This window comes from Camelus dromedarius, chromosome X (genome assembly GCF_036321535.1).
Source record: "Camelus dromedarius isolate mCamDro1 chromosome X, mCamDro1.pat, whole genome shotgun sequence".
NCBI lineage: Eukaryota > Metazoa > Chordata > Mammalia > Artiodactyla > Camelidae > Camelus > Camelus dromedarius.
In genome coordinates this window covers 19,540,858-19,568,836 of record NC_087472.1, presented here as the reverse complement: position 1 = coordinate 19,568,836, position 27,979 = coordinate 19,540,858, and the positions used below count along the sequence as shown (strand labels likewise).

The 27,979-nt window shown below is 34.9% G+C and overlaps 2 long non-coding RNA genes across 2 annotated transcripts in view; both read right to left on the bottom strand.

Moving 5' to 3' along the window:
• Positions 1 to 10,329, bottom strand: part of LOC135320225 (uncharacterized) — a 126,503-nt gene extending 116,174 nt beyond the window's left edge. The window contains exon 1 of the long non-coding RNA XR_010379476.1: positions 10,258 to 10,329. This is a non-coding gene — a long non-coding RNA (uncharacterized LOC135320225). The remainder of the gene's footprint in view (positions 1 to 10,257) is intronic.
• Positions 10,330 to 10,392: 63 nt separating this feature from the next.
• The window catches only part of LOC135320227 (uncharacterized), a 415,474-nt gene continuing 397,887 nt past the window's right edge, over positions 10,393 to 27,979 (bottom strand). The window contains exon 4 of the long non-coding RNA XR_010379478.1: positions 10,393 to 10,476. This is a non-coding gene — a long non-coding RNA (uncharacterized LOC135320227). The remainder of the gene's footprint in view (positions 10,477 to 27,979) is intronic.

Here is a 27,979-nt window from a genome sequence, read left to right as displayed (position 1 = left end):
TCAAACATCTATATAGCACTGACTTCCAAATGTATAATGCAGACCCTTTGTGGCTTGGTAGAAAACCACTAGAAAGATGCAAGCTAAGCAATACCTAGAGTTCACAGAAGTGATGAAAAATTTAAGGTCCAACCAGTCAGAGCAGAGAGATGTTCATGATCCCACGGATATTCACTGGAAACCCCAGAAGAATAACTCCTTTGTAATACAGTTTAACCATTCCCTGAAGTAAAGGTTACACTAGAATTCCTTTAGAAACTATTAAAAACAGGTTTGGGGGCATCAAATTGATCTGCAGCTTATCTTGTATCAAAACAAAACCCAACATCTTTCACAGAGAATATAAAAGTCAAACAGTCCACAATGTAACATTTACAATGCCCAGTATCCCAATAAAGAAAATGATTAGACATGTCAAGATATAAGAAAAAAATGACCCATATATTCAAGATGTCAAATTTCCACAAATGCATGTATGTTTTTAATGCATTTTTAATAAAAATCCTAGCAACATTTTTGGAAATGGAGAAAAGCTGACTTGAAAATTTATTTGGAAAGGCACAGGCACAGGAATAGCAAAAGAAATTTTTAAAAAGAATATAGTTGGAGAGCTCACTATCTGCTATTAAGATGTAAAAAATGCACTATGATAATCAAGATACTATGATCCTGGAGAATAATATACATACTGATAAAAGGAATAGAAGAGAATCTAGAAATGGACCGACACAATTGTTTTTTTTTACTGAGGAAACCTTGGTTTACTAACAATATGTAAGTTTCATGTGTACAGCATTATATTTCTACTTACTGTATAAACTAAAGTGTGCTACCCAATAATAGTTTATCTTGCTTCCATCAACACACAGTTGACTGTCTTTACCCATTTTGCCCTCCTCTCAAAACCCTTCCCCTTTGGTAGCCACTGTTAAAAGTCTCTGTACCTAAGCATTTGTATTTATCTTGTTTGATTTTTTTAATATTCCACATAAGAGTGGAACTATCTGGTAATTATCTTTTCCTTCTGACTTATTTCAGATATGATAATACCATAAAGGTCCATTCATGTTGTCAAAAATGGCAAAATTTTATTTTATTTTTTACAGTTGAGGAGTATTTCAGTATATGCGTGTGTGTATGTGTGTGCACACGCAACACCTTATCCTCTCACCCACTGACTGGACAATTAGTGTGTTTGTATTATCTTGGATATTGTAAATAATGCTGCAATGAACATAAGCATGTGTATATCTTTTTGATTTAGTGTTTTGATATTATTCAGATAAATTCTCCAAAGTATAAAAGCTAGCTCACGTATTTCCACTGATAATTTTTAAAGGAATTTCCATTATGTTTTCCATAGTGGGTACATCAATTTAAATCCCAAGCAACAGTGCACAGGGATACCCTTTTCTCCAAATCCATGCCAAAACTTGCTGTTCGTGGTCTTTTTGATGATAGCCACTCTGACAGTTGTGAGATAACTCATTGTGGTTTTAGTCTTGATTTGCATTTGCCCAATAATTATTGATGTTGAACATCTTGTGATGTGCCTGTTGTCCATCTGTATGTCTTCTATAGAAAAATTTCTTTTCAACTCCTCTGCCAGATTTTTAATCAGGTTGTTTCGGGTTTTCTCGGTGTTGAGTTGTATGAGTTAATTACATATTTTAGATTGGATATATGATTTGCAAACATCTTCTCCCATTTAGTGGGGTGCTCTTTGTTTTGTTCATGGTTTCCTTGCTGTACAAAAACATTTAAGTTTGATGTAGTCCTGTTTATTTTTGTTTTTCTTTTGTTCCCCTTGTCTCAGGAAATATAACCAGAAAGAAATTGCTAAGACAGATGAAAAATGGTACTGTACGTTTTCTTCTAGGAATATTATGATTTCAGGTCTTGCATTCAAGTCTTTAATCCATTTATGCTTGATGTTTGTGTATGGTCTAATAGCGATCTAGATTCATTCTTTTTCACGTGACTATCCATATTTCCTAACACTATTTATCCTTTGTAGAGAGTATCCTTTTTCCACTATACGTTTTTTCCTTACTGGTTATAAATTAATTGTTGATACATATTTGAGTTTACTTCTGGGCTGTCAGTACTGTTCCATTGACCTGCATGTCTGTTTTTCTGCCATTACCAAGTGCTATAATTTCAAATGACGGACTCTGATAACGCTACCTCTTTTCCCCTCAGGATTACTTTAGCTATTCAGAATCTTCTGTGGTTCCGTATACATTTTAGAGGTTTTTTGTTCTGTTTTTGTGGGAAATGTCATTGAGATTTTGATAGAGACTGCATTGAATCTGCAGATTGCTTTAGGTAATATCAACATTTTGACAATTTTAATTCAATTCATAAGCATGTAATATCTTTCAATTGCTTTGTGTTTTCTTTATTTTTAACACTGTCTTATAGTTTTCAGCACACAGGCCTTTCATCTCCTGGGTTAAATGTATTCCTAGGTAATTTATTCTTTTTGTTGCAATTGTAAGTGGCATTGATTACTTAATGTCTCTTTCTGTTACAGTGTTGTTAATGTATAAAACACAACACATTTTTGTACATTGATTTTGTACCTTGCAACTTCACTATATTCATTATGTCTAAGATTTTTGGAGGAGTCCTCAGGGTTTTCTATATATAAAATCACATCACCTGGAAACAGTGACAGTTTAATTCTTCCTTGCCAGTTTGCCTTATATTTCTTTTTCTACCCTATTTTCTCTGGCTAGGACTTCCAATACTATGCTAAATAAGAGCGGCAAGAGTGGGCATCCTTCTCTTGTTCTTGAACTTAGAAGAATAGAAATCAGTTTTTCACCACTGATTATGATGTTAGCTGTGAATTTGTCATTTATGGTTTTTATTATGTTGAGGTACATTCATTCTTACACATTTTATTGAGAGTTTTTATCATAATTAGGTGTTGAATCTTGCCAAATCCATTTTCTGCATCACAGAAATGTGATGATCACACAATTTTTATCTTTTGTTAACGTGGTATATGGCATTGATTGATCTGTGAATGCTGAACCATACTTGCATCCTGGAATAAGTGACTACTGACCATGGTGTCTGACTGTTTAATGTGTTGTTGTATTTGGGTTGCTGGCATTTTGTTGAGAATTTTTGCATCTATGTTCGTCAGAGACATTGGCTTGTAATTTTCCTTTTTGTGTTGCCCCTGTCTATTTTGGTATTGGAGTGATGCTGGCCTCGAAAAGTGAGTTAGGAAATGTTTCCTCTTCTTCATTGCTTCGAAAGAGGTTGAGAAGGGTAAGTACTAAATAATCTGTGAATATTTCACTGAATTCACCATTGAAGCCATCTGGTCATGGACTTTTGTATTTGGGGAGTGATTTTTTTAATTTTATTTATTATGATTATTTTTTATTATTATTATTATTATTATTATTATTATTATTATTATTATTATTATTATTATTATTATTAATTTCAATCTCCTTACCAGTGATCAATCTATTCAGATTTTCTATTTCTTTGTGATTCAGTCTTAAAAGGTTGTATGATTCTCAGAACTTATCCATTTATTCTAGGTTCCCAGTTTGTTGGTATATAGCTGTTGATATTATTTTCTTATAATCCTTTGTATTTCAGATGTATTCATTGTAGTCTCTTTCATTTCTGATTTTACTTGATTCTTTTTCTCTTGTCTTAGTAAATTTAGCTAATGGTTTTCCAATTTTATCTTTTCAAAGAATTGTTTTAGTTAATTCAATCCTTTCTATTTTCTTTTAAGTTTCTGTTTCATTTATTTCTACTCTGATTTTTACGATATTTTTTCCTTCTACTAATGTTGGACTTTGTTTTTCTCTTTATAATTCCTTTAGGTATAAGGTCAGATGGTTCATGATTTTCCCTTTTTTTAATAGTCATTTTACAATGTTGTGTCAAATTCCAGTGTAGAGCACAATTTTTTAGTTATACATGAACATACATATATTCATTGTCACATTTTTTTTTTGCTGTGAGCTTCCACAAGATCTTGTATACATTTCCCTGTGCTATATAGTATAATCTTATTTATCTATTCTACATATGCCTGTCAGTATCTACAAATTTTGAACTTCCAGTCTATCCCTTCCCACTGCCCTCCCCCTTGTCAACCATAAGTTTGTATTCTATGTCTGTGATTATATTTCTGTTTTGTATTTATGTTTTTTATTTTGTTTTGATTCCACACATCAGTGATCTCATATGGTATTTTTCTTTTTCCAGCTTACTTCACTTAGAATGGCATTCTTCAGGAACATCCATGTTGCTGCAAATGGTGTTAGGTTGTCAGTTTTTATGGCTGAATAGTATTCCATTGTATAGTAGACCACATTTTCTTTGTCCAGTCATCGGTCGATGGACATTTAGGCTGTCTCCATGTGTTGGCTATTATAAATAGTGCTGCTATGAACATTGGGGTGCAGATGTCTTTTTGAAGTAGGGTTCCTTCTGGACATATGCCCAGGAGCGGGATTCCTGGGTCATGTGGTAAGTCTGTTCCTAGTATTTTAAGGAATCTCCATACTGTTTTCCACAGTGGCTGCACCAAACTGCATTTCCACCAGCAGTGTAGGAGGGTTCCCTTTTCTCCACAACCTCTCCAGCATTTGTCATTTGTGGACTTTTGAATGATGGCCATTCTGACTGATGTGAGGTGATACCTCATTGTAGTTTTGATTTGCATTTCTCTGATAATTAGTGATATTGAGCATTTTTCATGTGCCTATTGATCATTTGTATTTCTTCTTTGGAGAATTGCTTGTTTAGATCTTCTGCCCATTTTTGGATTGAGTTTTTTGGTTGTTTCTTATTATGTAGTATGAGCTGCTTATATATTCTGGAGATCAAGCCTTTGTCAGTTTTACCGTTTGCAGAAAATTTTATCCCATTCTGTAGGTTGTTGTTCTGTTTTACTTATGGTTTCCTTTGCTGTGCAGAAGCTTGTAAGTTTCATTAGGTCCCATTTGTTTATTCTTGCTTTTATTTCTATTACTTGAATAGACTGCAGCTGGAAGGACAGGGTATCAGGCCCCATTGCTTTATTGTTGCCAGGTTCCCTGTGGCTATGAGCACCACTGCATCCAGGAGGCTGGAGTTGTCTGTGCTACCTCCCCTGCTGCTGCCAAGATTTTGGGGGCTGTGGTTCAGCTGCCATGACTAGGAGGATGGGGTAATAGGCACTGCATCCACTATTCCCCTGGTTCCGTCTCCTGTGTATGTTGCAGTCCACCCAACTTTAGATGTACAGATGTGTGGAACTCTCCAACATTTGGGTGTGTTGGGCAGAGGAACATTTGTTGAGTAATGTATATTTTACTGGTTGCAGAGTGAAAGGGAGAGACAAAGGCAACTTCTCTTCCCACCATGATGCTTATGTCAGTCCCTCATCAACTGATTTCTGACACACGTGCAAAGCCAATTCAATAAAGAAGGGATTGTCTTTTTAAAGGAGAGTTCGAAATTTGTAGATACTGACAGGCATACGTAGAATAGATAAACAAGATGATACTGTATAGCACAGGGAAATATATACAAGATCTTGTGGTAGCTCACAGTGAAAGAAAATATGACAATGAATATATGTATGTTCATGTATCACTGAAAAATTGTGCTGTACTCTGGAAATCGACACAACATTGTAAACTGACTATAACTCAATAAAAAAAAGTCAAATAATAATAATAATAAAATTTAAAACAGTTCAACATTTTGGGGAGAGAGAAATGAACCTCAACATGAACTTCTACATACATTTGAAAAATAATATATTAGTATCTGAGTCATGCTCTTTCATCAATCTGTAACATACAGTCTGTGCACAGATTAATGTATACTCTGCAATCATTCTGAATGGTCTGAGATTGACAATCACTGAATTTAAAGAACATTAAATCTAGTAGCAGCAAGTAATGAGTTAGACATGCTATTTCATCAATTTACAGGCACTTCTGATGATACACGTATTTCCTTCTGAAAAATTCATGCTACTGTACCACCAGGGACCTAGATTAGTAGAGAGGAGGGGTCTGGCTCAGAGAAGACACATTCTCACTTCTAAAAAATAAAGAGCTAAAAGTTAGTTTAATTATTTTAAGTTTTAATTCAAATGGCAGCAAGAATTTTTCTTTCTCTAATGTAAAACATACTGAGTGTGTACTATGTGCTGAGGCTTCCTAGCATGAATATTAGAAACAAGGCACAGATATTGGTAAGTTTACATGGCTATCACACCAAAATTGAAAATTTTTTTGTACCTATACATCTTTTAACTCCTGTTTACCTGAACATTCCTTTCATGATTTCTAAAATCAAGGAACGTTGGTTGAACATTGCATAATTGTGAAGGCAAAATTTGTATTAAGTACAGAAACCACTGTTTCATTCATCAGGATTGTTCCCAGAGTGATTGATGACTTTACAAAGCATCCAATTCCATTGTTAAACAAGTCAGGTAATTATCAAGTCTTTAATCTCTGAAAATTTTCTTCTACTATCTACTTGGGACTAAATTATAACCAATGGCTATCTATGAATTCTGCACTTCTCTAATTTTGCCATGGCACAGATGAGAACAATGCAGTCAGAAAATAAAGTGGAATAAAAGAAGGGGAAAAAGCAAAATAAAGTGATGTTACATATTTGGTTCAGGAGGGAATTAAGAACAAAAATATTTAGTTAAATTAAATATTTGGCATAATGAAAATTAAACTCCTAAGAAAGGCACTGAGGACACTCCAAGATTGTAAATCCATCTCCTTCCCTTTCATCCCAGCATTTGCCACTATATACTCTAGTCTACCACTCATTCACATTTATCTTTCCACTCATGTGACTTGCTAACGTAATTTTCTCTGCATGACATGCCTTTCTCTAATTTCTGCATACCTAAATTCAATTCACTCTACAAGGCCTAGTTTAAATGCTTTCGGATTCATGGAATCCTCCAGATTAAACAAACAGAAGTATCTTCACATTTCCCTGCATTCTCCCCCACATTCCTTTATATGTACCTCCTCCACAGCACATAGAAAATTTTATGGTATATCACAGGCACACGTGCATGTTATTTGGTCTTTCCTGTCAGAAGTTTTTAGGATGAACACCATTTTTTCCCTTTGTTTTGATCCACAACTACAATGAGTTAAAGTAATCACTTGTCTCATTTGAAGGAAAACTGTCATCATGAGTTCAGGGTTCATACCAAATGTGCCTTTGTATACTCAACAGTGCCTTGCCTATAGTCCTGCCTACAATATATATTCAAAAAAGTTTTCTTGAGTGAATCAATGAAATGAGTAAGTTAACTTTGTGAATTGACTCCACTAACAATATACCCCTTATGATTACTCACTGATTCTTGAAACTTCTTGGAGACTTTCTCTCCAAGTTAGGGCAGACTACTTTCTGATTAACATATCTTCCTGTCAACAACAAATAGAAAAGAAAAAATGATAAATAATCTATTTGAAGAGACTGAAAAATTATTATGACAATAAAGATTTGAGGGTCTAAAATTCCAAGGAAAAAATAAGAACAAAGAGTTGAATCCAAAATTAAATTCCACTTTTCCCTTTGTGGTACTTGCCACTTTTTTATAAACAGGAACACACTAGTAAATGAAACAGAATTCAGTGGTTGGCACGTTGCAGAGATATACTAAGCTTTCAAAAACCCCATGGAATAAGAGAGCTACAAAAAATAGTGTTCACACCCTGTCAAGGAAGAACAGTCTTAGAAGGCATGCCTGTCATACACTGAGACCCCTACAAGGCTGGCTACTCTCTAGTAATAAGGAAAAATCAGAACCAGTCTAGCACTCACAAGGAATGAAATACATTTTTAAAATATGCTCAATTCTAGACTTGATTAAGGTGATCTTGCCCTTCCTTAATTATCCAAGTAAAAGTAAATCATCTCTGAAGGAAGAAAATACTTGCCATACTCTTAAATTATGGCAACAATTGTAATACAAAAATTATTACATTAAATACAAAACACTAGGCATATCAAGAAAGGATAAAATGATCAAAAAAGTAATAAAAAGAGGAGAAAGTAACACAGAAGAGATATAATTTAGAAACAAAAGCTATGTATCTTTTAAAAGTATGTGAAAAGCTAGAGAAGTTTAACAGAAAACTGTAGTTAAGAAAGAATTAAATGTAAAATATAAAACTGAGAAATTTGAATTTATTTACAGAAAAGAGACAGACTCACAGACATAGAAAACAAACTTATTGTTACCAGGGAGGGGGAAGTAGGAAGGAAGAGATAAATTAGGAGTTTGAAATTTGCAGATACAAACCACTATATATAAAATAAATAAGTTTCTACTGTATAGCACAGGGAACTATATTCAATATCTTATAGTAACTTATGGTTAAAAAGAATACGAAAACGAACACATGTATGCTCCTATATGACTGAAGTATTGTGCTGTACACCAGAAATTGACACAATATTGTAAACTGACTATACTTCAATAAAAATAATAAACTAAATTTTAAAAAATTACACATTCAATGAATGGGTCTAGTCTCAGAGCAGAAAAGAACCAACTAAAAGGATAAGTAGTGAACTGGGAAATAACTCAGTAGATATGATCCCATATATCAGAATCACAAAGAGAGAAAGAAAGATTAAAGGTATAGAAGAGAAAATAATGGATGTAATGGACACAGAGAAAAGAGCTAAAAAGTGTAGTCAGAGAGCAAAAGGGAGAGAGAATAGGGCAGAATAAATATTTCAACATATACTAAAGAAGAATTTTGCCAGTTTTGTTACAAATCACAAGCAGAAAAAATATAATAAAAACAACATGTTGCCACTGCACAGACTAAAGACAATGAGAAAAATATTAAAACAGAATAAAAAACCACATAGCTTTCAAGAAAGCAACAATAAGATTTATAACTACCTTCTCAAAGTAACCAAGGTAAAGCAGAAGATAATAGAATGAAACATCAAATCTAGGAATGTATACCTAGTGAAAATATCTTATTCAGATGAAAGTGAAATGGATAAACTTTCTGAATACCAAAACTGAGAAAATTTTTCAGATAATTTGTAGGCCATGCCGAAAGAAATTTTAAAAATATAGACACTTAATAATGATAAAGGACCCTCCCTATGCATAAAAAAGATGTAACAATCCCAAAATGTTAGTGCCCAATTCTTTATATAAAGAAAAAATATACAGAACAAAAAGTGATAGATATCACAATCAAAGAGAAAGATTTCTAACCTTTCTTAATGACTAATAAAAGCAGCACAAAATCAATAGTAACATATAAGATGTAAGTACTATGATTGAATATCTTGACCTAATTGGCATATTAAACAGCACTACACCCAGCAACTGAAAAACACTCATTTTACTCAAATATAAAAGAAATATTAATCAAAATTGAATAGGCTGGGCTGTATCAGAAATCTCAATATTTTTCAAATTACTGAAATCACACGAAAACATGTACTATGGCCACAGTGTAATGAAGCTGAGAATAAACAACAAATGACAACAGAAAAACAATAAAAATTAAGCAACACACTTCTCAATATCCCATGTGCTGAAAAAGAAATCACAATGAAAATTGTTCCATGAAAATTGAACTGTTTTGAATAAATAATAAATACATCAAATCTTGTAAGATACCTTTAAGGCCATGCTTAGGGGAAAATTTATCATCTTAAAATATTGTTAAAAAGAAGGAAGCCTAAAAATCAATTCACTATCTCAAAAAGATAGTAAAAGAACAGCAACACAAATGGAAACCAAGTAGTAGGAAGGAAAGAATGAAGATAAAAGCAGAATTTAATGAAACAGAAAACAAACATACAAGGGAGAGGATCAACAAACCAAAAGTCGATTTTTAAAAAACATTAATAAAATTGATAAACACTGGTAAGGCTTTTGAAGAAAAAGTAAAAAAGTACAAATAACCAATATCAGAGCATGAGGATAGTAAAAAAAAAAAGATTACAAAATGATTTCAGTGGTTTTTAAATGCCCACAAATTCTTTGATACTTCTACCTTGAAGAAGAATGTTCAAATCCTCCTCCGATTAGGTGTGGACTGGACTTATTGACTCAAATTTACCAAAGAGAATGAAGGGGAAGTGTCGGTGTGCAACTTTGGAGAATACATCACAAAGGTACTTCAGTTTCCCACTTCTTCTCTATCTTGAATTACTTGGTCTGGAGGAAGATAGATGCCAAGTCATAAAGACACTCACCTATGCAGAAGCTAGGAACTGGGGCTTCCAGTCAACAGCCAGTGAGGAAATGATACTTCCTGCCAACAGCCATGTGAGTGAGCCCTCTTGGAAGTGGATCCTCCAGCGGGAGTCAGGCCTTAAGATGACTGCAGCCCCAGCTGATGTATTGACTGCAACCTCATGAAGACACCTTAAGCCAGGAACACCCAGAAACACTGCTCCCAGGAATGTGACCATCTGAAACGATAAATAATAAATTTGTGTGTTTTAAGATGCTAACTTTTGGGGTAATTTATTATGCAATGATAAGTAACTAAAACAAGGGTATAAAAACATTGATAAAAAATGCAAAATAAGTGAAATTTTACATTAAAATTAACATTTAAAAACTTAATATTGGCACAAGAATAAATATTTGATAAATCTTAATAAACATTAAGGAAACTAAACCTGTAATGACATTTCAAAGATCAAGTCAAAAAACATCCAGGAGGAGATGAATTCAGAAGTGAACTCTTTCAAAAATTAAGGAAAAAAAGTATCCATTCATAAATATTTCTAAGGAATTAAATAAAAACTATTTCTCAACTGGTCTTATTAGACAACAATTACTGAGATACCAAAACCTGGAACAAATTTTAACAGAAGGAAAAAATATGTGGATTCTTTTTGATGAGCACATATGCAAATTACCTAAACAAAATATTAGCAAACTGAATCTAAGAATTTTAACAAAGCATGCTATAACAAGATAAACTGGTTTTACCCTAGAATACTTGTTTAGTTAATATGAAAAAGTCAAGCAATGTAATTCTTCACTGTAACAAAAGAAGAAAAATTATATGATCATGTTAGTAGATAATGAATAAACATATTATACAACTCAACATCCATTCACAACAATAATTTTGAAAGACATTTAACAAAGTGATAGAAGGGAACATTTAAATTGTTCAGATATATAAAAATAAAGAAAAATTCATATTTAATAGTAAAATATTGAAAAATTAATTAAGCTAAACTAGAATTGAGAATAAGATAAGGATACCTATTATGACTAAGGACATGCAAAATTATGCTTGAGTTCTAAGACAATATAGGAAGTTTTTTAAAAAAGTGTAAGTGCCAAGGAAGAAGAAACAACACTGTTAATATTCTTAGGCAACATGAGTGGGTACATAGAAAATCCAAAATAGCCTATAGCTAGAAAATTAGAATTAATAACTAAGTGTAGTCAATTCACCAGATACAGCATCAATTTATTAAAAGAAACATTGTATTTCTACATATTAGAAATAAGACATTAGAAAATATAATTTTTAGAAGGTATCATTCTGTTTTTATAAAAATTTACAAATAGATAGCATTCATGATACAATCAAACATATCAAATACCTAAGGATAAATCTTTTAAAATGCACGATACTTCAACACAGAAAACTACATACCAATATTGAATGATATCAGAGAATCCTAAATAAAAGGAGAAATATACCAGAGTCATGGATTAGAAGACTCCATATTTTAAACACAACAATTACGTGTAAATAATGTTATGTTTTAAATGAAATCCCCATCAAAGCCAAGCCTAGCAGGTTTTTGGGTTGTGGAACTTGGCAAGTTGGTTCTGACAGTTTCATATAAAGGCAAAGGACCAAGAATAACTGAGACCATTTTTAAAAAAAAACGAAAATTGGAGAACTTATATTACAAGATATTAAAACTCATCAAATGACCATATTTAAGACAAAGGGTTCTCTATAAATGCAGAAAAAGAGAAAACTCACAGTAGAAAATCCAGAAACAGATCCACATAAAGTAATCTGATTTATGTCAAAGGCAAGATGACACATCATTAACTGGATAGATGACAGACTTTCCAAATAAGTGGAAGGGATCAATTGGTCATATATATGAAAAACTGAATATTGACTTTTATCTCATACTATACAAAAATTAATTCTAGATAGATTGTTCATATAAATCTTAGAGGTAAAATAGCAAAATCTTTAGAGTGTAACACAGGACAGAATCTTCAAGAGTTTAATTATCAGATATATTCTAAATAGGAAACATAAAACATCAAGGAAACATTGATAATCTGGACTTTATTAACACTAAGAATATCTGTCATTAAAAAAAAGCATCAATAAAGTGAAAATGCTACCCAGTGTATGAAGAAAGATTTTAAAATTCATTTATCTTATTAAATACTCATACACAAAATACATAAAAACTCCTACAATGCAATATGTAAAAACTGGACAACCCAATAGAAAAGTGAGCACATGAATGGCTGGTGAAAAGATGAGAGACACTCACATTCATTAATTAGGAAGGAAACACAAATTAAAACCCCAAAGAGATACCATTAAACACATATATCAAAATGGCTCTAACTAAAATCTGCTATGACAATATCTCAAATGATTAAAAACAGAATTACCATACGATCCAGCAATTCTGCTCCTAGGGATATACGCAAAAGAACCAAAAGTGGGAACTCAGATATCTGTGCATTCATAGCAGCCTTATTCAGAATAGCCAAAAGTAGAAACAACCCAAATGTCCAGTGACGGATGAAAGGATAGACAAAATGTGGTGTGTACATGCAATGGAATATTAAAAAGGAATGAATCCTTAAAAAGGAATGAAATTCTAATACATGCTACAATATGGATGAACTTTTAAAACACTATGCTAAGTGAATTAAGCCAGACACAAAAGGACATGTCCTTTTGTGATTCTATTTATGAGAACTATCTGGAATAGTCAAATTTATACCAATAGAAAGGAGAATAGTGGTTAGCAGGAGCTAGCAGGAGAGGGGGCTGTGGAGATACGGTTTGAAAAGCAAAGAGTTTCAGTTTGGGATGATGAAAATATTCTGTGTATGGATAGTAATGATGGTTGCAAAACAATAAGAAAGTATTTAATGCCACTGAATTGTACACTTAAAATGGCTACAATGGTAAATGATATACATATTAAGTTAAAAAAAAATTTTTAAAAAGACGTCAAATACAAAATGTTGGGGAGAATGTACATCAACTGGCATGCTCATATACTGCTTGTGGGAATATGAGTTGACACAAGCACTTTGGAAAAATGTTTGCAATATTTATGAAAGCTGAACATAGGCATTCTCTATAAAGAATTATAGGGTTATCACCAACATAAACCAATTCCTGCTGTCTACACTAAGATGCATGTATCTCACACACAGTATTGAACAAAACAGTATATATCACATTATTCCATTTATATAAAGTTGAAAAATAAGCAAAATTTATCTATGACATTAGAAATCAGGAAATCAAGCTACTGGTTACCATGGGGTGGAGGGGAAGGAGTGACTATGAGAAGGCATGAGTGGTCTTGGGTACTGGAAATATTCTGTTTCTTGATCTGATACTGGTTACTTTCAGAAAATTCATGGAGCTCTATGCTTACACGTCATGCACTTTTCTGTTTCTATGATGCACTTCAATAAAAGTGTTTCTTAAAAATCAATCATCTGGCATTCTGAACATTCTAAAATGTAATCTGAACATTTCCTTTCATCTACCCAATCATGTAACAGAACAAAGGAGGCTTTCTAGAATTCTTTCCTCAATGGAAACGGTTGAAATAAGCCAAGGCAAAATCACTTGAAAACCAATCTATTTTCTAACTTTGGAGCAAGTAGCAGATTTTACATGCCTGTGGACTTAGCCACTCACATTTGACCTTAAGCAGTATCACAAGGACATCTTGTCTCAGCAGGCAATAAACTATCAAATTTTTATGCTATACGTTTGTGATGAAGCTAAATTCAGTCAGTCACAAAATAAATGTGTGTGTGTGTGTGTGTGTGTGTGTGTGTGTGTGTTGGGATATGGGGCAGGACATTCAGCAACGAGGAAACAAAACCACTTTAATTCTCCCAGTTTAGATAAAGGCTTACAACATCCTTCAGGGTTAACAGTGAGGACAGGGCATTTATTTTTTAAACATCAAACAACAGAAATTTTGTATGATCAAAGAAAATGATTGGACCTCAATCCAATTAAATCTCTTTTGCTTTTCTACAAACTTTTGTTTAGAAAAATTTAAATCTCTTTTGCTTTTCTACGAACTTTTGTTTAGAAAAATGACAAGTATTTCTACAAAATTCAGGCTTTGTATTTCAGAGTTATCCTCATCGTAAATTAAATGATCACATGGTCTTCTTTGTAGCCTAAACTCTCTTGAAGAATCAAGAAAAACCAAATCAAAGAGGAGTGAATAAACTTTTTAAAAGGTGAGGAGTACAAAAATCAAGAGAGGAAAAGCAGGGAATAAAGGTAAGAACAATGAAGAGAACCAGTCAAGAGGAAAAGAGGAGAAATTAGGAGAAGAAAGAGGACACTCAGTGAAGAGGAAACAGAGAAAGGAAATAAACAATCAAAGCAGTGGGAAAAGAACAAAATAAAGGAGACCAGTGGGAAGTAAACAGACAGAAATCTGGATGTCAAATAAGACAAACACAGAATAAACTGAAAAGTAAAATTGCAAATCACAAAGTTTTTCACACTTTACAAAGGAATTGTCATAAAAAAAATTAGCGATTCCAACACGTCCAGCCCCACTACGAAACACAAAGCTGTATGCCCACTGCACTCTTCCACTTATGCTACAAATAAGAAACCAGTAAGGCACTCAAGAATTAGACATGAATAACTCTCACAATCTGAGCTCACAATACATTCTTAAGGTACGAACGATACACTAACAACTCACAGTGTCTTCCTTCTGAAACCAGCAAATCCACGTATCTAAGAGTAATGGCAAAAGAGATAAGCACAAAAACATTACAATAGGTTAAGTTCCTTCAAAAAGAGCTTCAAATTTTGAAAGGAAAGAAGAAAAGGGGGACTTTTACCTCTCTGCCTTTCATTTGAGTTCACTTCCACTATCTCATTTTGTATTAAGAAAATTCAGTTTAGAATGTGAAGTCCCAACCCCTGAACAAACGTAAAGAAGTCATTATTGGCCTTACAAAAGTGATTTTCCTGTTTACAAAGTAATTCATAGGAAAATTCTTTAAACTGTGAATTTAAGCGTTGGTTTACAGATTATTAACTGCTTTGCAGGGAGGCTGAGAGCTAAAACTTAGTCAGTATCCTGTGAAGACCAATTCAAAATACGGATAAATGACTATAGAAATAACAATGAAAATCAACAGTAAAAAAAAAAAGAATAGAATTCACCAAAATGTTGCAAATGTCGTTTCAAAAACATGGGAATAAAATAACAAGGCAAGCTGCTGTAATCCATCGCTATGGGAGAAGAGCAGAAAAGGGAGAAGGGGGGAGTCATGACGTGGCAAGGGAGAAAGAAAGAGACCAAGTTAGAAGTTTTAGAGAAAGAAAATATATCACAGTGCTACAGACTTCTTTCAGCTCTTCATTCTCTCTCTCAGGGCTGGCATTTTTTGTAACTGCAGTGAAAGATCTTAACCAGTCCCACAGATACCCTTACTCTTAGGTGAAATTTGGTGTGTGGGAAACAATTCAGTAAAGTTCAAGTGAAACCACAAAATAGACTTGGTCTTCACTAATGTATTAGACATTTCTTGTTACTTTTTTTTATTTTAATTATAGTTGATTTACAATGTTGTGTTACTTTCTGTCAAATAAAATAATGATTCAGTCATAATTATACATCTTCTTTTTCATATTATTATTATAAGTTATTATAAGATACTGAATATTTTGTAATAACTTATGGTGAAAAAGAATATGAAAACGAATGTATGTATGTTCATGTATGACTGAAGCATTATGCTGTACACCAGAAATTGACACAATATTGTAAACTGACTAGACTTCAATAAAAATATATTAAAATATATTGAATATAGTTCCTGGTTCTATATACTTCAGGAATTTTAACCTTTGTCACAGCCTCAGCTACCATCAGGACAAATTATTCCAGGTGGATTGTGACTTACTCCACGTGGGTAAACCCGGTAACACCTATCCTGTTTTTCTGGGGCGTCACAATTTTTACCAGGGTATGAGAAATTAGAGATCTTTTCAGAACAGAACTCCAAAGTGCAGGAGGAATTAAGGCCCCGCTGGCTTAACTTAGACCAATGGAAGCTAGGTGCTGGAAGATGAATCATTTCCCATTATGTCCCTACATCTACTGTCAAGAGAGGTACTTGCTGACACAGCTTCTCAGAAGACAGTCCAAGGAACCCAAAAAAGCTCTTGGTATCAAGTGGTGAGTGACCAGCTTCGCCCTTGTAATGGCTCACCCTCCTTCCTTGTCTCACCTTATCCCTCACCCCTTCTCCCTGAGATTGCATCCCTAATTAAGAATCTGCTTCACGCTCTGCTTTCTGAAGAACCCAGCCTAAGATGGCACTCAAAAATACTAAGATTCTTTGGGATTATATACTTAGGAAGCACAACACACAAAGTGAGGAAAACAAGAGCCCCAGAGCGGCCCACCACTGAAGCGAAACTAAGACTCTCTTCATTGATACTTCTCCCTGATCTCAAATGCTACGTTTAAAATTTTAACTGGTACAACTAATTGAGGAAATTAATCCACAATTTACTTCTCACTGTGTAAAATAGTTATTCAACTAAGAAACTCAAGATTGGTACTACATATGAAACATATGCAAAGCATCTCTTTTGTTTTTTTTTCCATTATGTGCTCCCCTTTCTTAAAGCCACTTGACTACAAGAACCGCACCCTTGATACATTCCTGCCTTATTCCTAGTGACTTTATCTCCATCTTAGTTTTAGCAACATCAGCCTAAGGCACTGTCTTGCATTTGCAGGACCTTAGAAAACAAAAGTCTTCCTTCAGAGTCCTAAATTTGTGTCTGCATCCCTGCTACCAGACTTCCTGATGCCTACCTGCGTGGGGAATTCTCTGACTATCAACTACTTTGAGATTCTTGGGCATGATGCTTGATCAATTTTTAGGATATCTCTATTACTTCATGTTAGAGAGCTTGCTTGTGATTGTGACCTGCTATCTACTCATCAGTAACATGTTGAATTGAGCCAGTCTGTTTTAGCTCCTCCCTCTCTGGCGCAATTCCAGCTGGAGTCATTGATATCTTATGTCTACATCTCATATCTGTCCGTATCTTGAACTAGTCCTGGCCTATGAAAACAATATATGAACTTTCGGAAACACAGAATCTATCACACACATAGTCAGCCTTGAATGTCCATCTATTCTCAAAATTTCAGTTTTCCCTTGCTTCCCTCAGAGTTGGTCAAAGCCAGACAACTGGACTTCTGCTTAATTTTTATCATCTACTTCTCTTTTTTTGTATATATATTTTTTTATTCAAGTCTAGTCAGTTTACAATGTGTCAATTTCTGGTGTAGAGCATAATGCTTCAGTCATACATGAACATACTTATATTTGTTTCCATATTCTTTTTCCCCATAAGTTATTATATGACATTGAATATAGTTCCCTGTGCTATACAGTATGAACTTGTTGTTTATCTCTTTTATATATAGTAGTTATTATTTGCAAATGGGGAGTTCGAGATTATCACCTATCTAAAGTCTCCATGAGGACAGGATATTTCAACCTACCTGGGCTGGCCGTACACATACATATTACTAGGAACCATAAAAGCATTTCCAATCTTGGTGTATCACCTGCTCCCTGGATTCTACATGCAATGCCCTATCCACCAGGATGAAATACTTTCAAGACTAATACCTTTTAAAAACAAGCCCCTATTCTCCACATCTCTTCGAATACTGTATTATACTGCCCAGTTTCCCTTGCATTGATCAGCCTCAAGAGTCACATTTTCCCAGTGTCTTTCCCCCACTAGTCACAGCTTCCTCAGTCTTTGGTAGTCTGTCCCAGCATGCATCTTGGATCTGCCTGAACTGTGACAAATGGAGCTGAATCATACATCAAGTAAGCACACAAGCTACTACAGGGTCTTCAAGAACTTGGTTTCTAGGAACTGAGGTAAAACATTTTACTCACCTTCTCTACATTTGTGATATTATTTATTCTTAGCTGATAATCCTTCAGCTTTACCTATTTTGGGAGTGGGGGCAATTAAGTTTTTATTTATTTATTTATTTATTTATTTATTTATTTATTTATTTGTTTATTTATTTATTTATTTATTTATTTAATAGAGGTACTGAGGATTGAACCCAGGATCTCAGGCATGCTAAGCACGTACTCTGCCACTGAGCTATATCCTCCCCGCCAACCCTGGCTCCAGCTTTGTATTTTTAAACTGAAGAAATTACTTCTTTTTAGGATGCCCATCTATGGAAATCCTCAATTTCTTATCTTCACATTTACTTTCTCTGGATATTCTCTAGGTATCTAATGTTTTCCTTACCTAAGTGAAACAAACTTTGATAGATAATCAGGCGAGATATTTGATGGAGTAAGCTATAGTATGAGGATGCTAGTGAGACAATAAATGAGATGCCAGGAGACAGGACTCAAACTCTAATATCATCTTTCATAGATACATCCTAGGAACCATTGTGTATAGCAGTCAGAGTTGAAAGTAAAGGGTAAAGAAATAAAAGCTTCTCAAATTCATACAGGAAGGCCAGTCTGTACGGGGCTAACCTAGTTGCTCTTTTTTTCTTTTGTACCCTCCTAGCTAAGCTCAATACAATGGATGTCAACTTGAAATAACTATAATTATGATTAGCCTGGAATTAGAGGTAACCCCAAAGTTACAATCTCACACAGCAACATGAAGCTGAATGGAAGGCTTCAAACAAACTTCCTCAGAAAAGACTTCATTAATACATTTTCTTTACTGAAAAATCTTGAGTACAAACATTTGCAAATGATTTCATGTTGTCAATGCTGAGAATGGCAATGCTGAGAATGGCTCCAGTTTGTGTGATTCTCCTATCTTGACTCTTGTGTATTCTTTTTGAAAACTACCTACATCAAGGAGATATGGAAAAAGGAAGGTGAAGAAGAATGAGAAATCCTTTTATGAAACATTGTGAAATGAAGCACTTAACATAAAATAAAATATAGACTTTTTAAAGAGGTAAGTCCACATGTGCTCATACCAAATAAAAGTCAATTTTAAGAGAATTAAAAGAAAAATCTTGACTCCACGAAATGCAAGACACAGACTTGTAAAACCAAATAGGATGTACATTTAAAGAATACTTGCTCATTGACCCAATAAGAATAGAAACAATAACAATGATAGATGATGATGTACACTTTTGTACATTTGTTCTTACCAACATTCAGTGCAGCTCTACAACAGTGTCTACCTATGGTCTCTATCCTTTGGTGATGAAAATTTCTCTGCATAACCCAACAAGACCATTCACTAGCCAATTGAACAGGCCCATTTCCCACTGATTTTCTTTAAGATATGTATTCCTGCTAATGCTAAATGGAAAATGAAGCCAATCCTCAATAGTTAAGTTAATAATGATCACTAATCTTTCAAGCAACATAAGAGAATTAGCAATAGTACAGAATGTTTACTGAAATAAAATCTAAATCCCTTAGCATGAAATTCAAAGCTATGGGGCCCACATGTTCTCAATTTCACTAACCACTTCCAATTATCTGTATTTTATTCAATTCAAGGTATACTGCTATCTCTCCTCAAGCAAACCTCTGTCATACCTACCTCCAGGACTTTATTCATGATAATTCCACCTCGTACAATGTCCTCCTCCTATGGCTACCGATCAAAATCATATCTGTCCTTCAAAGTTGGTTCAAATGCTGTCTCCTCCATAAAGACTTTCATAAATGTTTGACCTTGAAGAGCTCTTGATCATCTATAAATTCTGGAAGCATTCGATATGTATCATTATAGGTAGGCTGAGTACATCTTCACTTCTCTACGTGAGAAATTCCTGTTGTACTGATATATCTAATATCAGTGCTCCCTGTACTCTCAAATGCAATCTAGTTTAGACATTACATTATGTGACAAACATAACTGTATTACTGTAGTATTCATTATACTGTTCTATTTTTTATATTTCTATGTAAGTTTCATTCCCTATACTACATTGTAAACTTCTTTGCGAACAGAAACCATAGGCACTTGAGGCTAGCTCTTTTCATTTGGTTTAAGATGTATTTATTGAGTTAATCAATGGAAGAGCAGCTGATTTTTTTCCCTTAATGAGGTCCTAAGTCATCAAATATTTAAAGACATATCTTGAAGAACAATGACTAGGCATTATTAAATTGATGCTAATAATGAAAAACTCAGAATCTTAATTATAACCAATCACAGATCCAAGATAATTTATCCACTGCTTGAAGGTTGAATTAGAGTGTTACATGGGTCCCTCTGAGCTCTTATACTTGATGATTATGACAAGCAGATATGGAAGTGATATACCTTCTTCTTCAGGCTCTAATATGCCTTCACACCTTCAACTGACTCAAATGATGACCTTGGAGTAATTCTATGCTTTTCTTCCAGAAAGAGAATTACACCAGGAAGAAGGACAGAACTCCTCCTGCCCAATGCTTCGTATATTTAGGGAGTAATGGAATGGTTTTCATAAAAAATAAAAAGCTAACATCTTGCTTTTAATTTTCTTCCAAATCATATTTAATTCTCCCCACATCCTAACAAGTCAGATAAATCTAATAAGGTTTACTCTGTTAAAATAAATTAACCACAGTAAAAGCTTATCGTGTACATAGTAAAAAAAAAATTCATCCACACGAGTGTCACCACAGTTTCCAGTTTTAGAAAAGCAGATATTAATCCAGATTCAAGCAGTAATTCTCATAGATAACTAAATTACCTAGGAAATACAAAACAGACCTAATTCTTCAAGTGGAGCTACAAAATAACCGGTTCAAATGGATTTTTCAGATCTCTGCTGCTCCTGTTTTCAGGTTTGTGACTTGAAAGCCAAAAGGGAAAAGGATAAGGGGAAAGTCAATTTGCACCATTTACCATGCTCAGGTTCGGTTTCCTTTCACCCCCTTTTCCTTTATATAGCAATCTCTACAGCAAGTGGAGATCAGGAAACCCTAATTTTCTTTGGCCTCATCCTTTATATCACTTTTCTCGAATTCAGTGAGGCAGTGTTTGATAAGAGTGTCAAATTAGTAGAAAGCCTGAGGTCTAGCAATTTGACAATGACATAACTGTCACAATGGGTCTACTTTCGGCATATACCAGGCATAATTAGAATCAAATATCTACCTCTTATCATTTCTCTTGGGTTCACCCAACTCTGAAAGCTATCAGGCCATTAACGCATATCAATTAGTAATGATTTTCCCCAGGCCCCAGCAGCTAGTGAAGCCTACATTTAAAGGTGATCCCAGCAGTCAAAATTTTAATGTGTACAATTCAAAACTATCTACTTGGATACACAGAACAGTATCATCTGAAAAACTCCACTTCCTTAATATTTTATACTGCAGCCATTAAAAAATATATCACCCTTTTGGATGAATGTCCAATGAACATCTTCATACCTATTAAGAAATATTAATTATATAAAGGTTTGGAAAACATACAAATCATTTAAAGTAGAAATAGGATATGCAATAGCCAGGAAGAACTAATGTTATTACTTTTGTGGCCAGTTGAACACATTCTTAGTATAATTGTTTTCAACTGAGACTTCATGACCCAGAAAAAATTACTTCCTTTGGGATTTGACAGGTGGGGGCAGAAAAGACACACAGGAGATATTACAATTTCAGTATATCTTAAATAGTCACATTAGATATTAGTCAAGTTTTAATCAACTAAGTCAAATACACTCTAATATACAATGTTTGAGAAGCAATCTTTTACAGATTTCACTGGGTAACAGCCCTGTTTCCTAGCGAAATTACAGCATGAAAACTGAGTTGATTTCTATCTGAAACAAAACAAAAATAAAAAAAGAAAGAAAGAAAGGACTTATGCTGATTTCACGGTCTTATGTACAGACTGCCTTCAACACAAATATACATGTATGATGGTATTCTTTGCCATAAATTGGAGGTATGTTGAAAGTCTAACCAAATTAGTTAGGGATATTGGCGGTCAATAGGGATAGGCCTACTCCTGGGAAGGTCTATGGGCAAGGAATTAAGGCCAAAAAGAATCTTCCTCACTGAACTACTTCAGGAGCTAAAATTACATATAAATTTAATATCTCAAAATGATTAATTTAGAGGTCCAAATTATGGCATAAATATTGCATATAATGAGGGGTGTGTTCAGTTCAAGTAAACAATCTGATTAGTTGGGTAAAAGCATTACACTAATTTGGTAAGAAACAAACTGAATTAAGTCTGATAATGAGGTCAAGGAAGCTAGGAGACTGATCTTCTTTGGGTTCTTATATTTTGCAAAAGCTTTAAGCAAGGCTACCTTTGGGAAACTGAACTTGAGATGTATGATTCTGGAAGGGGACTGGTGGTGTTTCTTTCCAGGAGCCTCTTCAATTAATTGGGATTCCCCCAAAGAAACAGAAGCAATATGATGAGTTTATAGAGAAAAAGATTTATTATAAGGAATAGCTCTCATGATTGTGGAGGCTGGCAAGTCCCAAGGGCTATAGAGTGGCTCCTGACAACACTCTAAGAGATGATGGCTTAGTCCAAGTCTGACTCTGAAGGCCTGGGAACCAGGAAAGCCAATGGGGCACTTCTAGACTGAAGGCCGGCAGACCCAAACCCAGGAAGAGCTGATGTTTCAGTTCTGGTTCAAAGGCTGGAAAAGAGCCTATGTTCCAAGTTTGAAAGCTATCAGGCAGGAAGAATTCTCATTTACTTGGGGGAAGGTTAGCTTTATTGCTCTATTCAGGCCTTCTTCAGACTGAACGAGAGCAATCTGATCTACTCACTTTACCAATTTAAATGTTATATTCGCCTAAGAATACACTCATATAAATGTCTAGAATAATCTTACGACTGACTATCTGGCCACTGCATGCATCTATCTAATTGACACATAAAACTAATGCCACAGTCCTTTTCCCAAAGATATAGATTATGTTAACAAAGCAATATGAAATGGAAGAAATGGAGAAAATGGAAGGGAACTGACGCTGGGTAGATACAAATGCATGGTTGAAAAATGATAAAGAAGCACTTTTATGTAAAAAATTACTAACTATATTTCATCCCTGGGTCTGGGGGATAGGAAGCATGAGACTATAAGCTCAAGGATAGTTGCGGCTTTATCTATTTTTTGATCACTATATTCTCAGTGCCTAATAATATACACCATTAAATAATTCTTCATTGACCCATTGAATACATGAATGAAAGTTCAAAAACTTTACAGAAGCTAGAAAAAGAGCACAAAACTTCATAAACATCAGAGAAGCTGAGTTGAGATCAGAAATTCAGATGAAGCTAGAGACATAAAAGTTCAATCTGGTAAAAAAATGTCCAGAGAATTTGGGACAGTGTCTCTACTGAGGACAAACATTGCTGTATAAACAGTAGCACACATAAGAACTTAACTGAAAAATAATGAATTACTAATGACTCTAGGACAGAAAATTTCTGCTCTCCATTTTTATGTTACTGAGGCTGTTTTTTATATTTGCATATTTTTTCCCGCTGAGGTTACCTCCTTTAATACTAACGCTCTTACTAGAGCAACTACCTTTTATCATACTATCAAGACACTCAGCTGAAGTTTCTTTCATCATGAAAAACTGAATTTATCCTCAAGCACCTAGTCTACCCACGAGCACATGAATGGTTGCCAGGTATTATAACTTTCCATTCTGGCATCCCACTGCCATCTAGACTCAAGGCTACTTTCTGTATATATCTTGAGCTGCTGACTTGGACATTTTTCAGGAGGTTAAAAGGTTCAGAAAGTGCTTTGTAGGGATTCAAGCAAGAGTCTGGAAAACATTTTTCCCCACTCAGTGATAAAAACTAAAATGTACATTTCCTTGTTAAAAAAAAAAAAAAAGGATGGCATCCATCTATCCAGTCATTCATTCAAAAAGTACTGAGAAACTATTATGTGCTGGGTAGTTTTCTAGGCACAAGGGAGAGGGTGGTGAGTCACACAGAAGATATCTGCTCCAGTGAATCTTATATTCCAATACTACATCAATCTAGAAACAAAACAAGTTATTTATTTTAGGCCAGAGGGCTAAACTGTATACATTCAACAATCCAACTTGAGAGAGCACGTTGACCCAGCAGAGCTAGTGAAAATAGTCAGCCATTCTTAGTAGCTTTATTCCCATTCCAATATCCCAAATGCCTTTTTCATTTGTTATCATAAATTATGGTTTATAATTTAGATCTCCTATTCTATATTTGGCCACAATCACCAGTAGACAAACCATGGGCTTCCCACACCAATGCATAAATTTCTAACTGGAACATAAGTTGATTCCACCCTGATCTTTTCAAATGCTTTTGACTCCACCCACTCCAAAGAGGTCTTATTTCTATACTGAGTAACATAATACAGAAGGAAAAAATACAGATGGATTAAAAAGACAAAATCCAAAAAAAAAGTGATTTAAATAAAATATGTGATGATGCTGTGAGGTGCTATAAAGTTTTTATTGCCACTTGTTTGGGAAGACCAGCATAACTTATGTTAGTGCTGCCACTTATAAGTAATGTGGTCACCACAAACTCACTGCAGTAAAACCTTCAAACATCTCCACCACCACATATTATACACGTACGCATACACCAGTAATTTAGTAACTTTTCCAGCTGCCTTCCTATGTGAAATACTTTATTTCTTGATGCCCCTTCTTAATGGGACAAATTCATTTTTAGCACAGCGTGTGGCTGATTAAACATAGAGCTCTAATCATTTTTTAAATACGGTTCCAACAATTAATTCACCACATCTGACACTAAATGTCTACCTCAATAAATACTTTAGATGAATCTTCCCTATGTTAACCACTGCTAAGTAAGTTGATGTTTTCTCCAATCCTGGTGAATAAAGATAAGGTTCACCTTAACTGAGTCACTTGGACCTGTTGCCTCAATGTTGCACACTATGTGAATCATGGAAGATCACAGTGTTGAAGGGCCTTAGATTTTAACTAGTAATTGTTCAACTATGTTTTAGTGAGCCTATGGACTGATAGATGGTTTATACAGGATTGAAGAAATGTAGCTTTAAGGAGAACAGCTCGATTTTAATCCTTTCTATACATGGGAGTTTGACACAAGAAGTTATTTGAATAAAAATTTATGCTATGAAAATGTACGCAGAAACACAAACATATAAACAACCTACCTAGAAAATTACTGATGTGGACAAGTATTACCACTCTCTGTTTGAAAGATGAGAAAATAGATCCCTGAAAAGGTTAAGTGATAAACACACATTCACACAGCCATTGAGCACAATGAGCATGAGGGTAGTTAGTCTCTGGTACATCCTACGATACAACAATAAATTACATAATTGTGATTAAAATCATGTATGGTATCAGTAATGTTGGCGTTGGGCCCAGTATCATATGTGAGATAAAATATATTGGACATAATGTATTTCACTAGTGAGAGCACATTTTGATTTCATTCGTTTTCCTGAGTAAAGACAAGGGTAGATACTAAAACAGAAATATTCCAACTTAGAACTTTCAGAAAAACATGGCATCTCTGGGAATGAAAGAAGGAATATAAAATACAGGAGGCAGTACAGCAGAGTAAGAGGACATGGAACCTATCTCCCCCCATGAACACATACAAAATACATCTGCATGTGGAACACTTCTCATCAAGAAATAACAGGAAACTGACAAAAGGAATCCTAAACAATCAAGGATTTAAAAAAGAAACACCCATAATTCAAATGGATGGGACAAAAGCATCAGGTCAGAATGTGTGCTCTGGAGATGGGGCTAAGTGGGAAAAAGACACTGCATAGGCAGACAACCTGGGAGACAAGCCACAGACTGGGCATACCAGTTCTGGAGTCCTATGCATAGGAAACAAGTCACTTTAGCTGCTTAGAAAACAGCTGAGAAAGATGGAAATGCTGGAGAAGTCTAGACTCCATCCATGAAGAGTGCGTGGGTGCAGGCTTACCCTGAGCAGGGCAGAGAGAGGTCTGCCTTAGCTGCTATAACCTCATAGCACTCCCTAGTCTGACCAAATGAAAACTCCAGAACAGCAGCTCACTCAACATCACAGGTTAGCACTAGATCTAGGGCATCCAGGACCAAGGAAAAGACTCGACCTAGGGAGAAAGAGGTAACGTGGGGACCCGGATCACAACCCAGGTAGGGCAGCAGCAGTCATTGTTTGTGCTTCCTCAAGCAGATCCCCCAGAAGCAGCCCACACTTCTGAGGGTAGCATGGCTGTTGGAACTCCCACAACAACCCAGCTGCATGCCCCAGCCCAAGGCAATGAACAATCCAGCCCTGATCATTTCCACTTCACAGTCTAGCATTAGACCTGGGGCTGCCATGGCAGGGAAAAGAGGCAGCCTTGAGTTACATCTGAGCAGAGCCATAGACACCTTCAAAGCAGGACATCAGAACTCTGTAAGTGCCCAAGCCCCACTTACTGCAGCACTCCTGTCCTTTGGGGCAAAGATAACACTGAGGGGAGAAGGAGAGACACACAGTTAAATGGAACAGAGCCAGTTGGAGCCTGACACTCAGGACTTCTGCTCCAGCAACTTGAAAGCAGATCCCATTCCAGATAGGAGAGTGATGGCCACTGACCAGAGAGGAAATCCCACTTCACATCCTGAGGGGGCTCTAACTCCTCCATCACCAGCCACACCCACTACCAACTGGATACCTACCAGCACACCCTGAGGAAATACGTGGCTGGCGTCCACGTCAAATCCAGCCCTACCAACAAATGCATTCGGCACATGCAGACTACACAGGGACACCCCACGTAAGAACACCCTGTCAGGACCAAAATAGGTAACTATTTAACATACATTCAGAGAGAGAGAGAGAAACAAGTAAAATGAAAAGAAGAATTGCCATTAATTGAAAGAGAGGAAAACCCTGAAAAAATTAAATAAAAATAAACAATTAACCAGATAAAGAATTCAAAACATCAGTAATAAAAATATTAACAGAATGAGGTAAGAAAATTGATCTAAACACAGATCCCCAATCAAAAACAGAAAATTCAGTATCTGAGATAAAAAGCACTCTAGAAGCAATTAAGAGCAGAATAAATGACTCAGAAGAATGTCATGAGAGATCTGGAAGATAGAATAATGCAAATTACCCAATCAGAAGAGCAGACAGAAATACAAAGGAAATAAAATGAGTGCAAGATGAAGAATCCCAGAGATAACATCAAATGTATCAAAATTTGCTTTAGAGGCATTCCAGAAAGAGATGAAAGAAAGTGATGAAAAATTTTTGCTAATAAATTATGGCTGAAAACATCCCAAACCTAAACAGTGAAAAAGATATCCAGGCACAGAAAGGATAGAGCACCCTAAACAAAAGGAAGCCAAAAAGACCCACAACAAGAAATATCATAATTAAAAGGACAGAAGTTTAACATAAAGAGAGAATTCTAAAGGCAGCAAGATAAAACAAAGAATCATACACAGGAATCACAATAAGGCTATCATCTGATTAACCTGCAGAAACTTTGCAGGCCAGACGGGAATAGAACAACATATTCAAAGTGCTGAGAGGGAAGAACCTGAAAACTAGGATATTCTACAAAGCAACAGTCATTTAGAATAGAAGGAGAGATAAGAACTTCTCAGACAAGCAAAATCTAAAAGAATGTAGCAATAATAAAAC